The following is a 12,982-nucleotide window of genomic DNA, read 5'->3' as shown; positions in this document are numbered from 1 at the left end:
ATTGTCTTATGTGTAGAAGTAAGCAATGTCCTCCTGTGTGCTTTTCTTTCAAACAATCCAGACTTGGGTCAGGTCCTCTGCTGTTTGTTTTGAATTCTTATGTAGTTCTCTTGTTATCTAGCACTTCTTTCAGTTATTTTCTTGGTCTTCTACTTCTTTGGAAGATTCTTAGTGTGTTCATCATTTTTGGATTGTCATCTTCACAGTTGTAGTGGTATCCCTAAACACATCACCTTCCAGCTGTGTGAAGGTTTACCATTTTCATTTTGAGGTCTTCTGAAAGCTGTTTTTCTGATCCTGTTGTTTTTATTGCTGTCAGCAAACTGCTTGTCACTGCCCCTGGAGATGTACCCAATTTAACAAACCTAACATTGCGTGAAGAAAGTCTTTTATTTTTTTTAACTATCACACACCTGATTTTACATAATAAAGTTAATTACATAGAGGGCTCAACAGCGGGTGCAAACTGTTGCACTGATATATTTACCAATATGGAGAAGATTTTCCAATGTTACTATAAGTTTTTTAATTTTGTTGATTAAGGAACATTGGTAATTGTACATTAAATATTATGCTGAAATAAAAATCTTTGCTGTACTCTTTTGCCATTTTAGCAAAAGGGATGCAGACTTTTTCACTCAACTTTATGGAACCATGAGCAACCACCCCTCCTCCCAAAAATCATTTGTTCATTTGTACTCCACTGATATCACAAAGGGAACCGAAAGGAAATGAATTATTATAACTGCAGAGTTACTATGGGGTGTTTTGTGTCAGTTGCAGATCCTATCAAAAAGATCAACGGCTTTCAGGGTTCGCCGCAACGAAACGTGTTATGCAGATTGATTTTGCATGAGTTTTTGCACAGGATGCCCTTCCTGCCACAGCCCTCCCTCCCATTTTTTTCAATCTGGGTTCAGGACTGGGATCAAGGATGGCCCTTGGTAGCTGGGCAGGGCCACACCTAATGGGGTGGGATTTGAACCCACAGCCTTCTGCATCCCTATTTCTATCAAATTTGAATACTTTTAAATTTGATACTTCATTACATATTGCACAATGATGGCAGATTAAGTAAGTATGGACCATGGTGTTAAAATGGCTAAATCAAATGGTCTGCACTTTTCCAGCTTATTAATACCCAAAGTGCTTTACACTGTTTCGCATTTACCCATTCACACTCACAATCACACACACACTAAGTTCAGTGCCTTGCTCAAGGACACTTTGATGTTATGACAGCAGGAGCCAGGAATCAAACCAACAACTCTGGGGTTGGTAGATGACAATTCTACCACCTTATCCACAGTTGATCAATCTCTCACCCTGCCTACTAAGGGTTGCACAGGTTCTGGAGTCAGTCCCGGTGGTTATTGGATAAATACAGTGACGTGGTTTCTCTTAGTATTTCAGAAATAATTTTTCCATCAATTAAAAACTACTTAAAGCCCTGATTAAGTAGACACATATATATATACATATATTTTGTAACTTCTTTATGAAAACCCATCTAATGAAGTCCATGATGGACAGATCTCATTGTGGAACATTTCACACACAATGTTTCACAAACATTTCCATGAGAACTTTCTTTTGATGCACATCTACACAATGTTTCTTTCCACACAGGAGGATGAAACCGAAGAACAGCGTCTGCGATTTAACCTGAAAAACCATCCCATTTCATTTGAGAAGAACAGTTTCTGTAGACTTATTCTTGTCATCCAGTAACTTAATGCTGCTGTGAATGCCAACATCCAAATGCTATAGTGCTCCATTGCAGTTAGGTCAGCTATAGGCAATATCTCAAAACCTTAACAAAATCACACTTACCCTGATATCTTATAAGGGTTTACAAGGAAAAGATATCCCCTTGGTGTTTTGGGGCTTTAAGACATGGCCTCAGACACACACACAGCCTTAAAGTATCAGCTTGCCTTTGGGCTAAGATGAGTAGTCAGAGCTGTCCTTATCAATGCTTGATGATAATAAAGAAGGTGGGATGCTTTTCTCCCACACAGGCATCCGATAACAAAGAAAGTGCTGGACTGCCTGAGATACCGTTCTGAAGACTAGCCTCTCATCCCCTCTGTCCTCCTCTCCCTCTTTTCACTCCCACTGCCCTCCCCGTCTTTCCCTCTGATCCCTTTTGTTGTTTGAGAGACACATCAGATCGTGTTGCAGAAAAAGTGAACAGACGACAGGTGATACTGTGTCTACTTCCAGGTAAGGAATGTCAGATTGAGAAAAGGCTGAGAAAGGCTGAGGGAAACCAAAGAAAACAAATGCATTACTATGCCAGCAAAGGGAAATATTGAAGCAGAATCAGTAGCAAATACGCATTAATTAAAAACTAAATGACAAAGGTGAAATATGACAGACACTATTATATAATCATTTGAATTTTCTGCTTTAAGAACACACACTGTATTATCTCAAACTCTAAATAGGTTTTTGTTATTTTTGTAGTCATGTTGTGTCGAGTTGTGTAGAGTTAAAACAAAAACAGATCAATGAAGTTCAATTAAGCATTAATTATTACACTTTAGATTAATGCATGCGTCTATTAGGAAAAAAGTGGAAATGAGGAAAGAAAAACTTTTTAGTGTTTCCAACATAATTTTGTTTTAACAAGTCTGGTGCTGATTCATGCCAAAATACCCAACCAGAAGACTTTGCATCACAGATTATATGGCTGAATTTTACAGTTTTGGAGATATTTACTGAAGGCCCCAGTGTTCTCCAAAATCATGGTAATGTTTGTTGTGTGATAACTATAACACTGTTCCCCATAAAGTTGGAATAATCTTGTTTTAAGACACATTCCTCTTTTTTGCAAATGTTAATTTTTTGCTGCGATATGTTTGGAAGAGATTGATCAATAAGCGTGCAGACAATGCCTTAGTATCAACAGGTTTTTAAGCATTACGAGTAATTCTGTGATAGTACCTGGCATAGTATAGTACCAAGCACAAATGGACTGTTAGCTAATATTGTGTGCTTAAGTTGCCAAAGCTTAAACAAACACTAGCAAAAAAAAAAAAAAAAAGAAACTGTCTCCTTCTTTTTAGCAGTTAAACTGCAACTGCAAAGACATAATAATAATAATAATAATAACTTGCACTAATGGTACGTTAGCAAATTATGCTAAATCTATTAGAATAAACCATTCACAGACAAAGTAAATATCATTGACAACATCTAATCGACAGTACAACTTCCAGTTTCTCTGACAATACCATAAAAAAAAAAAATGTTTTATGTGTCTGGCTAAATACAGAGAAACTTAACTCCACACACAATGTTTATTTGCTTTATAACTGAACCACAAACTCTCTCTATTCTGACCAAAGTGTTTCTGTAGAGGTGTCAAAGTCATGTGTTTTGCCTGCCACTTTCTTTCCGTCACTAAATGTACTTCATTCTAGAATACGCTACATTAAAGCATGATCGACTCTCACTGGGCTGTTTTTGATTTAAAAAGTCATCATGTAAAACCACCCTATGATCCAATGCATCTCCATGCCACCCTCAGCACAGAATTCAAGCTGAAAGACCAGCTAACTTAGAGTGACTGTGAAAAGTGAAATTGTGGTCAGGAGAGAGAACTCTAACCCTCTGTAGTCTGACAGACAAGTGGAGAATTAGTGTAGCATATGTGAGGTGAGCTGGGCTCTGTGGAAGGACTTTCTCACCATGTCTCCTGCCTATGTCATTTAACTCTTTGGGCTTTGCAGCAACGGTAACATAATGGCTCCACAGAATGCAGAAATGATGATGACAAAAAAAAGGGACTGCAGTTACATGAGCATCATAAGTGATGAAGGAAGAATTCGGAACATTACATCCGGAGGACTTGTGATGATCCTTAGAAGATATCATTGTCCACAATCTGGTAAGAGAACTACAAGTAAAGGAGGACATCTGGACCATCACTTAACATCTGTGCAATCTGTGCATCTCTTCCTAGACAGTCGCATACAATATGATGTCTGACTTTAAAGACACATGATGGTCAAATGGTAGAACATAAACTGGAAGAACTGTCAAAGAATTCCAATGAATGTGTCTATCAGTAGCCGTGCAAATGGCAAAAAAAAAGGAACTGGCCAAAGTTTAGTTTAGTTTAAATAAGTTTAGTTTCAAGTGCAATACTACATTCCTGAAGTAACCTATATTCAAACCAACTGTTTCACACAACAGTAGGTTTTATTTTTGAAACCACCATAAAGATGAAACCATTCTCTTCTACCTTACATTTTAAGTTTTGAGGCCATTGAAGTGTGAAATTGATGCACTTATTGTTCTGTGTGTGACAAATAATTGGACATGCTACAAATGTGGCTTTGCTGAATGATTACTAGTCACTACAATGATTATTATCTTTACTAGTCATGAAGACAGCTAAATAACTCAATGTGTAAAAGTAGTTGTGTAAAGTCTTGAAGCTGTACTATGATTCATGCACGGTAAAGCCCACGCACCATCAGTTATCATGAGTCTTGTTTTTACTTATGCTCTTGATAAACATTTTGGGCATTTCAATGACCACAAAGATGTCATCTGTGATTACATTTTTTTTTTTTTGGTTCAAAATGCAAACACTACACTGAATTTAGAAACTATTCCTTAAGACTGCTCGACATTAATAAACATTTGAATGAATGTCCTTTCGGATTGTCCGCATATTGATTTGGCACAGTTTTTTATTTTTACGCCCACTGCCCTTCCTGACGCAAGGGGAATGGGCTGTTAGGGGTTCAGTGTCTTGCCCAGACACACTTCGATATATAGCCAGGGCCGGGGATCGAACCACTGACCCTGGTGGTCCATGGACAACTGCCTTTATCAACTGAGCTACAGCCGCCCCTACATTAATAAACATTTACTGTGGGAAAAATATTTTAGTATGAAATGTATAATAGGTTAACTACACTCATTCTACAATACATTTGTATACAGTTCATCATTATTTCTATTGGTTTTAAGATGTGGAAGAGCAATGTCAATTTCATTGTACTACTATACCAGGTATGACAATAAAGTTTTACCATATCTTGTTTTGAGTGGAAGTATTTTGTCTTTATATGATTAATGATTCAAAGGGAAAAAAAATTGAAAAACATAAACTAAACTACAACATATACTGGGGTCCAAAAGACCCCAGTATATGTTAAAAGAAATCTACAAGCAGTCAATGTTCACTTCTTCCAAATATGTCTGTGCCTCAAGTTTCAAGCAGAACACTGTTCAGTAACCTTGGTAAACATGCTATCAGAACTATATGTCAGAAGTAAAACTGTTATTCTAGAAAATATTTTTCTGATTCAGAGGTTGTGTTTCTAAAGCCTCACACTTTCTGGTAATTCCAGGTTTATGTGAAAATTTCACACATTTGTTATGTGGTCTCAGACTTTTGGACCCCACTGATCAGCCACATTAAATTCACATGGTGGTTTTATTGCTGTGGTGGACAGAGGTCAGCATGAGCACTCTGACCCGTGTGCAGCTTCACAGCCTCATACAGCTGTGATGCTGTGGGTGTATTGACATCTGTTGATCAGAGTTACTATTACATTTTACTTATGCTGACCAGTCCACCAGGTGGTATTGATGCTGTGGCTTCTTCTATGTGAAGATATATATTTAAATACAGTAAATGGAAAAGTGTTCCCAGGTCTGCTATCTGGCACTTAGGGGACAACTCAAACAAAAACCCCGAACAGTTATCGGTTATGCTTTGCTTTTATTCTTATGCTTTGTTGGTGACAGAGTTTAGTGTGTCACTGTGAAAAGTGATTGCTGTTTTGCAAACAGCATATAACATTTCGAAGTTATGTTATATCAGTGGGGCCAGTAGCTGTAATCCTGTACGCACTTTGCATACTTTCTTTAATAATCTTGTTCATCTTTCACATCACTTACATCTGGCAGTCAGTGAGCATTTCAAGAAAAAACACCTTATACCCACTGTCAAGCACAGTGGTGCAGCGGTGATGATTTGGGATTGTTTTGCAGCCACAGGACCTCACAGTCATTTAGTCCACAATGAACTCCTCTATACCAAAGGATTCAAGAGGCAAATGTGAGGCCATCTATCTGCCAGGTAAAGCTTGGTCCAAATTGGGTCATGCAACAGGACAGTGATCCGAAGTAGACCAGTAAATGTACATCAGAGTGGATGTAAAATAAAGTCTAAGTCCAAGTCCAGACCTCATCCCAATTAAAACACTGTGGTGGGACCTTACGAAAACTGTGCATAAGTGAATACTGGCGAGGTGACAGAAGTACAGTAGCTTGTGCACTTGCTTAAAGAAGTACTCTAATACAAGTAAAAGTACTACTTCAAATTCTTTACTCAATTTAGAGTGCTAAGTACATGCAAAAAATACATTTCAGCCTCAGTTGCTGATAGAAAAATGTTTTTAAAATGTACTTTATTTTAAACATTTTACTTGCTGTAAGTATTTAATTATCATTACAAAACGTAAAAAAACTAATGCAGAGTAGTGATGTTATTAAATTATATTTCTTGATGCAATAATGTGTTAAAATCACTAACATTAAGGGCAGGTAAAGGTGAAGCTGATTTTATCCACTTTTTGTACTGAAAGCTGCTTTAGCCATAATAATACATCAGAATTGGTTTATTAGTTTCTGTCTTAATCTGCATGTGCAAAGTAACTTACAGGAAAAAGTTCAATATTTCCCTTTAAATATAACCAGGTTAAACTAACTCCAAATATGCAAAGGAAAGTACAAGCACCTCAAAATGTATTTAAGTACGAGTGAGGTTCCATCCAGGTTTCATCATTCGTTTTGTGGAGAAAAAAGATTTGCACTGATAAATAATAGTTTGGTAATTATTTGGTGAATCTAACCTCTCATCGCTTTACAGGCAGCATACCAAATTCTAACTGCCCTGTGGTTATTTTGTAGCAGCCTATTGACAATTGCACAACATTTATTAAAGGTAAAGATGTGTAACTGTGCTGTGCTCTGGGGCAGCACATCAGAAATCCGAGGCTGCAGCCTGTATTCAACATGTGTTCGTCAGGCTTAAGATGCTTTCATACATAAAATGGCTGTGGAAAACACAGCATGCCAGAATCAAACTCGTTTACCTTTACATTCTGCTTCAAAAAGATTATGCTTTAACCCTCATGTGTCTGTGTTTCTTCCTTATGAAGCATTCGATTAAAGTATTTACATTTTAGGTATCATTCTGTTGTTTCAGTGCAATGGCTGTTTGACCGTAGTTTGCTCGTATTAATAAAGTCAACACAAGCAGTGGAGTGACGCTGCTTCACAAAGAGATTTTAACATCAACAACTAAGGTGTGTCACAGATTCAGCTGTTATTGCAGTGTGTCACATACATAATTAACAAACATTCACTGTAGGTGCAGGAGGTGCACCACACATAATGGATGCTCAGATGTACAGAATTTCCATCCATGGCTGTTCATGTTTTGTTGTAAAACTCCGATCATGCTGTAGACTGTTAGAACACAAGATGTAATGAGATGTAATAAGAATCACCAGCCAAGTTGTAACCAGGTATTGTATGTGCAGACATCCATTCTGCCTCGACACCTTCAAGTAACTGTTGGTTATTTTGCACCTCTGATTTACAGTAACAGACTGATGGAGTAGTACAAACTGTCATTACATTTATTTAGATTATTCAAGTGATCAGAAAAGTATCATGCTTTTAGTACTGTTGAAGGTATTACTGCATTTAAGCAGCAGGCTTAGTTACCTTCTCTAAAAATAAATAAAGGGAATGATATTTCTAATGGATGGAATTTTAAATGAAGCCACACAGGACATATTCTAAACGTAGCAACTTGTTTCATTCACTGTAGAAACGTAGCATCTGTGTCAGTGTTATGTGTGTAGCGTTAAAGAAATTTAGATTTAAATTATCTTTGAGCCTTGATACATGAAGAGCGTATTGATTTACAGAGCTCCTGTTTCCATAAAGAGACATCATGATTCTGCTAAAGTTTGAAGACTTTTGTACAGTTATTTGATTCAAAGTAACTAAGCTACAGTCTAAATGTGTTTAGTGGCTTTGAAAGCCGAAAAAAAAATCATAACAAAAATGTCAAGACTGTGTTGCTGAAGGAGATGGGCCCTGATCATTCAGTAGTGTCACGTTTTCCCATCAAGGGACAACATTTAGGTACAGTGACACTGCTACATGGAAAGCACAGAGCTGCAATGTAAACCCCTTTCTGTTGTTTCGATATATTGTTCATATTGTTTAGATATACAGTATATGTGCAAGTATAATATATCCAATGTAAATTATTATTTTAGAAATTATTTTAGAAATCAAACCTCTAGAATAAAAAAAATGTGTATCCTGCTAACACCAACTCACAAATAATGTCTGACTTAACTTTACACAAAAGCTAAAGCTCATATACAATTCAACTTCTAAATATATATCTATTTAACTTCATCACTTGACATATTCCTACTCATTGCAGTTGCAACTTGATGACAACTTGGCACAAAAAAAAGAGCAGCAAATAAAGTTGCAGTGTTGAAGAAATGCATACGGTTTGATTTCAGATTTACAAAATACTTTTTTGCCCGTTAATCCTGTGTCTCCATCTCTGCCATACGCAGTGTAATAGAGTGGTACCCGATGCCTGCAGCCACAACACCAGTTAAATACCAACCCCTGGGCCTGTGTGTGTACATATTACCCCTGACACATGTAAAATAGAGTAAGACAAAACCACAACAGGTACAGGCCATGTTGTACTGCAGGTTTTCACTCTCCTTCTGTCCCTCTTTTAATGAATGTAAAAGGGGGATCCTCTAGAGGACTGGGCTCAAATGCGCACACACAGAGACGTGGGCTGGCCTGGTATGGAGTGTTGCATAGTAACTGCTTCACCTACACTCATTATCAGCTCTTCTTCACTCTGGTTACTCAGAAGCCAAAATAAATTAAACTCTGATAAGCTGCTTTCACTGTTGCTTTCTCTCTCAAATCTGCACTGCATCATGGGAAGATTTTGCTGTCAAATATAACAGCATGCACCACTTCATTCCCCCATGTGTTTTTGTATTAAGATTGCTCATTAGGAGGAGAAGGTGAAAAACACGGTTAGCGTGTTCATTGGACTCAATCTCAGAACAGCAAAGGTTCTTGTAAACTGATTAAACTGATTATCCGTAACCGGACTACAATAAGGATTATGCCAGTGACAGTTGAAAACAAGTCTACATTTAGCATACACACATTCACATGTCCAGTTCAAGTGTGAGAATCAAGCAAAGTGAATATAAGCATTTACCTTGCAAAGTAGAGTTGGTTGCACCTGAGTTGTAGCCTCAGTCTGTATGTGTCTGTGTTTCAAAGAGGGGGGCAGCAGAAGATAAAGACTTCTGTAAATGCTTCTTCTCTATGCTGCCAGTGTTGCTCCTGCTACAACACAACAGCAGACACACAGAAAGCCTCCTGCCTGTTTACCTGACACCCAGCCTGGCCACAAAACACACTGCTTAGTTACTTGTGTGGCTGCTTAGCCTACACTTTTCAGGCTGTTCACCTGTCTACAGTAACTGGCTGCCCTTACTGCTCACCTTTGCACCCGTTAGTCTGCCGTGTGTTCTGCCGTTCAAATAAGTTTAACTGTCTTCCTGTGAGCTAGCTGCGCTCGTCTCTCTTCTCTGCGTGCTGACATTAGCATAGCCCTTCCTCCCTCTCTTACCTGCACTCATCTAACCTGTTTGGCAATGTGTTGCCTGCATGTGTGTGTGCATAAGAGAGTTGAGGTTTTGTAATCTGCACTAGTTTCTTCATCTGGGCTGAAATGCATATTGGTTACATAAGGTTTTACAACCTGGAACCTCAAGCAGACGCGCACTCAAATTCCAGTTAATTTACATATTTTTTCCTCTTTGTTTATTCAGTGGTGTTGTATTAAAACATCATTGTTCTCTCAGCTGCTATATGACCATATGCCAGTGTGTACATACTGTATAATATTCACTTTGATGTTTTTGTCCTCAAGTCAGCCATTAACGATCATTAGAACATCCCTCTGGAACTTTTAAAAAGACACATCATAAATGTTTTTTCCACTAAGTATATGCAAATGCTGTAGTGTGCAACCTGCTCTAGCATCATTAAAAATGTCATGTGATGTATTCAGGGGCATGTCTAGAAATTTTGGGTGCCCAATTAAGGGACAAGCTCAAAAAATAGTTCAAAAGATGTAGCACTGAAATTCAAAGCTCTGCCTTAGGAGCTAGTCCTTTCATTATTCTGCCCTTGGAGAGGAATGTATGTTTGGTGTATAGGCATGGGACATACTTGCTATTTGCCAAAGCCTATGCACAGACAACAGCTGTATTACTGGCATCACATGCTTCCCCATGTACTTTGCATTTGTCTGGAGGTTTTAAAATGTCATCCACTATGGAGCAGACTAGAGTCTAATTATACCTGATCAAAAAGCAATTTCTTCCCAGTAAACCTTCATTCTTCAACATGAACTGAACCCGTGGCAACACTTAAAGAACCTTGAGTTGACATTACAGCAGAGAAAATAGCAACAACATACAGAACATGGTAGGTGGAACTTTACTCCAACAGTTCTTGCTATTGTTGTTTTTGCCTTCAAAGCCGCTTCTGCAATTTTTTATTACTCCCCCAATGCTCAGTGTTTTTTAATGACACGTGTAACTGATGCTCCAAATCAATGCAGGATACCCAAGGTCATCATGATGTGCACATGAATGCATAGTCTAAAGCCAATATAGATTTAAAAAAAAGTCACATAGATCAGTTTGAATATTAGTGGGAAATATTGCAACTAGGATTCTTGAAACACTGAAACACTGCTTTTGCAGCATAATGCAACATGCAAAAACAAGCCATATGGTGGGGATGGAGTTGTGTTATTCAAAACATACTGTTTTTGGCTGTTGAAATGTGTGGTGTTATGACGAGAGCAGGTTTGACCTAGCTGACTGCAGCTATTGGCATTACAGCAATGTGCCTCTAAAACAGCAGTCATTGTAGAGGTCTTGAAGAGTGAGTCATACAACGCACTCCTCCCTTACGCTTGGACAATGGATACGGGCAAAGTAAGAGAAAAACTGGATGTGATACTTCAGTAACAATGAAAACTGAGTGAGTTCAAATGACGTCTGGAGGGGTGGACATTTTGACATGTGCTCGAACTTTGACATTTATTTTCTGACAGTGAAAATAAACTATATTTAATGAACACTTTCTCTGAAAAATTATCCTTTGCAACTAGACAACAACCGCAAATGCAGTTTTACAGAAACAATGAGTCTAGTCACAAGCAGGTGCAGCTGTGGATGATGTGCGTACAAAGCACATAAATGTCACTCCAAAGCACTGGGATTGACTCCAAGACTTTCAGCAACAAACACTGGTTAGTAGTAGAATGAAAAAGATTAGAAAAGATTAGATTAAAAATACAAAAAACATAAATGCATCTTGTTTTTGTTGTTGTTAAAAATGGTACGGATGCCTACATTAATATGTCCATGTCAATGAAAGTGTTCCCATTCCATAGAATCAGATAATGATGCTTCCCAAGGTGTCAAATTGCGCTGTAGTTTACATCTTTTGCCGTATCAGGTCAGTATTGGACTCCACCATTTGACCACACAGGAACAACTACATACACACAAACCTGCATTAGGGCTTTAGGGTAAAGTTATGTAAAGAGAGAAACTCTGTTAGAGTTAGGCACAAACATTTCTGGGTAATGTTAAGCCTAATAACAAAACGCTAAAACAGTGACGACGTCCCACATATACTTCCTTGCTACAAACCGTGGTCTGCTGTAGGAAAGTCCTGTGTCTTGTTGAACCATCCACCACCCCGCGCTTTTCCCTCCAAGACTTTTTTCACTTTATATTCTACTTTATTGGTTTAGGGGTCAAAATATTATGAGCCTGGGTTTCGAATGCGATTCACTAAAAACTCTGTACGACAATTACTGATGCAAACAGGTACCTTAAGTGTCAGCATGTAACACTGGACAAAGCATCACTCTTTGACGCCTCGGAATGACAAACGGGCTAAAAATTGTAATTAAGAAAATGAGATGCAGTTCATACTTGATAATTCATTAAACTTGATATAGGTGCTGCTGTATTAAATTTACTGAATATATTAAGATAAAAAACAGGTGCTGGTTCTGTGCTGATGTGGTGTCATTTGTAGCAACTGGATTTCCTCATTCAGCTATCATGAGATTTCTTGCCTTCAGACTGTTGAACAACAAGTTCAACAAGGAGAGAAATTCTGGAGAACAATCTGCTGCAGTCTATTAGCCCTGCATCAAAACTGTCCAAAGAACTCTGCTAAAGTAGCACTTTAGTTTCAGATACGGTACTAACAAAGTTCCAAATATTGTCCATGAGTTAAGTCTACTTTTAGCGTCAATAAAGACAAAATGTAATCTTACTGTCTGACATAGCAAAGACCCATAGGTCTTGGAAACAGACTCATAACTATACAACGTAAAAGTACCTAAATAATATTGCAAAAAATAAATAAATTCATAAACAAATCAAGGTATACTATAATATATTTTATATTAATTTATATTTTCTTTGACTATTTGACCTTGCAAACAAAAGACAATACTGCTGAGAAAGATGATGAGATATAATTGTTTTGGACGTATTACTTATAACGGTATTACAAATGTTTTTTTATCAGAATTTTTTATAATATGTAATTAATTAATTCGGAGGATGCAAACATTTGGAAAAAAATCCTTTTCATTATTTTATCATCCCTTTACATTGAAACTGCATGTAGGGGGATGCAAACTTTACCCAACACTAGTACAATAAAAATTCACATTCAGCTAGTGCAGTTTTTTTTTTCATCATCAGAGAATAAACAACATATCAGAGTATATGATGTATATGAAAGTATATATGAAAAACATGTGGGCAGGGGCATA

The 12,982-nt window shown here is 37.6% G+C and overlaps 1 protein-coding gene across 5 annotated transcripts in view; it reads right to left on the bottom strand.

Moving 5' to 3' along the window:
- LOC137132113 (inactive N-acetylated-alpha-linked acidic dipeptidase-like protein 2) overlaps positions 1-9,713 on the bottom strand; it is a 457,260-nt gene extending 447,547 nt beyond the window's left edge. For all 5 annotated transcript variants that reach the window (XM_067514226.1, XM_067514227.1, XM_067514229.1 and 2 more), the window contains exon 1: positions 9,317-9,713. The gene's annotated coding sequence lies outside the window, so the exon portion shown is untranslated. The remainder of the gene's footprint in view (positions 1-9,316) is intronic.
- Between the last annotated feature and the right edge of the window lie 3,269 nt (positions 9,714-12,982).

This window comes from Channa argus, chromosome 8, assembly GCF_033026475.1.
Source record: "Channa argus isolate prfri chromosome 8, Channa argus male v1.0, whole genome shotgun sequence".
Classification (NCBI taxonomy): Eukaryota; Metazoa; Chordata; class Actinopteri; order Anabantiformes; family Channidae; genus Channa; species Channa argus.
The sequence above is the reverse complement of the archived record's forward strand: the minus strand, read 5'-3'. Positions and strand labels throughout refer to the sequence as shown.